The sequence below is a fragment of the Octopus bimaculoides genome, chromosome 2 (genome assembly GCF_046866305.1).
Source record: "Octopus bimaculoides isolate indiv1 chromosome 2, ASM4686630v1, whole genome shotgun sequence".
Taxonomy (NCBI): domain Eukaryota; kingdom Metazoa; phylum Mollusca; class Cephalopoda; order Octopoda; family Octopodidae; genus Octopus; species Octopus bimaculoides.
In genome coordinates, this window is record NC_142929.1 from 146,574,140 (window position 1) to 146,576,804 (window position 2,665).

Consider the following 2,665-nt stretch of genomic DNA (forward strand, 5'->3'; position numbering starts at 1 on the left):
TCAGATGTGTCTGTCTTTAGTCATTGCTACATAAACGTATTAAAGTATTTTATGTTGGGAAATCATAATTGTCAAAAGATTTCGAATATGAAACACTAGAATTCCGAGGCAATTGCTGTTGTTGTTCTTGTCATTGTTTACCCCTATTGTGAGCTCTGAATGACCAGTTCTATGATTTAAAGGCATTCCAGTCATGACTATCCTGTCTTATTTTTCAGTCATTGTATCTTGGGTCATATTGAATATGTCCTTTTTGCAGGTCTGGAGGGTAAGATTTGTGGGTATTTGGTTATTGTTTCTTGCATGTTTCTCATGTAGTGGTTCCCCTGTTCAAGCAATGAAGTAATTGAGGTATGTTAGAGTTTCTTAAAGAAAAGAAACATCTACTTTCTAGAGACAACTTTCAAGCAATTCTTTCAAGCAACTTTCAAACATCTACTTTCTAGAGACAACTTTCAAGCAATTCTTTCAAGCAACTTTCAAACATCTACTTTCTAGAGACAACTTTCAAGCAATTCTTTCAAGCAACTTTCTAGAGACAACTTTCAAGCAATTCTTTCAAGCAACTTTCAAACATCTACTTTATAGAGACAACTTTCAAGCAATTCTTTGAATTTCAATGCAGGGCTCGATCAGCAGAATATCTACCATTCTAGCTCTCACCATCCCATCTGTTTATATTTCAGATACTGTGTATCCAATATCTCCTTCAATTTTTAAAAGGGTAGGGTGTAATCAAAAGGATTTTGCTATTTTTAGTAGGATTTGACACTGCATTTTCTGTTCATGCACATGTATTAAGGTTTGATTTGAGGAAGATTTGATTGCTATTTCTAGCTTGGTGATCACTCACAGAGTGGCTCCCTTTTTTGGCTAGTGAGTTAAGCTGTAGATATTTCTTCTCTTGAAGCACTTAAAATTTCCACTTTTTAACAAACGATGTACAACTAGGCAGCAGTGAGTGCCCTCACTGTGATAACTTGGTCTAGAAACATACACTCCTTGTATGGAAATATATATTTCTAAATCTTCACACACAACTGGTTGTTGATGTTGTTTAACACCTTCCTCCTAACTAGCTAGGATCCAATAAAGCTAAAATCAAAATCAAAGTCAAAGGCATAACAGCAGCTATGACTCTCTTGGATTATGTTTTTCAACATGTTCTTCCTCTTTTTTTTTTTTAAGATGATAGGATGTGATTTGAAGGAGAATTGTCTGCTATTTCTTGGAGGGTGAGTGACTATAGAAAGGCTTCTTCACATACTTGATCAGTTTAAGTTGGTTGACTCCTCTTATTTGTTATGTTCTTTTGTTTCTTTTCTTTCCCAAAGAAAATGTCTGGTCAAGCATTTTTCTCCTGAATGAGATCTTACTTCTAAGGAAAGCTTGAAGGAAATTATCAAATATTATTGCTTAGAAGGTACAAGAAAAATCCAGAAGTCTTTGTGCTAAAGTATTTTAACAAAAGTAATTGTTAGGGCAGAAATTTGATGGAAGGACACACTCGATTGCTTTAACTACAGTACATGACTGTTTTTTTATTTTACCAACCCTGAAAGTTTGAATGACAAAGTTTACCTTGGTAAGATCAGAATTCAGAATATAAAGATAAATTAAAATAATAATAATAATGATTGTTTCTAACATAGTTACTAGGTCTCAAATTAGGTGAGAAGATATTGGTCAATTATATCGATCCCAGTATTTGATTGATATTTTATTTTATCAACCTCAAAGGGATGAAAGGCAGAGTTGATCTCAAAAAGCAAGACTTGAACTCAGAATGTAAAGAGCCAAAATAAATACTGCAAGACATTTTCTCTGATGCTTTAGTGATCAACCACCCAATAATAATAATAATGATAATAATCCTTTCTACTATAGGCACAAAGCCTGAGGCTTTGGGGAGGGGACTAGTTGATTACATTGACCACAAAATTCCACTGGTACTTATTTTATTGACCCCGAAAGGATGAAAGGCAAAGTCGACCTCGGCAGTATTTGAACTCAGAATGTAGCGATGGGCAAAATACTGCTAAGCATTTCATCCAGTGAGCTAACGACTCTGTCAGCTCGCCGTCATAATAATAATAATAATATAATAACTAGCTGGACCCGTGAAAAATTCACGGAAAACATAAAAAAATGTAAGCATCTGTAAACAGTGTACTGGTGCCATGAGAAATGTTTGCATATTATGACCGTCTGTCTTTACATTCTGAGTTCAAATTCTGCTGAGGTCAACTTTACTTTTTTCCTTTTGGGGTCGATAAATTAAGTACCAGTTGTATACTGGGGTCAATCTAATCAACTGGCCCCCTCCTCACAAAAATTTTAGGCTTAGAAAAGTATATTGTGACAGTTACAGAATATAGAAAGTAATGTAACACCAATGACTATATAATTCAACCAAAATATCTCAGTTACACAAACGTAAACGGAATTACTAACTAATCTTAAAATACATCATACATATTCAAAGAACCTCCTTGGTTTAATGGTACAGAAGGTTTTTCTTTTATTCTTTTACTTGTTTCAGTTATTTGACGGTGGCCATGCTGAAGAAATTTACCCCTGGACTTATTCCCTGTAAGCTTGGTGCTTATTCTATCAGTCTCTTCTGCTGAACAGCTAAATTACAGAGAAGCAAATGTACCAACAT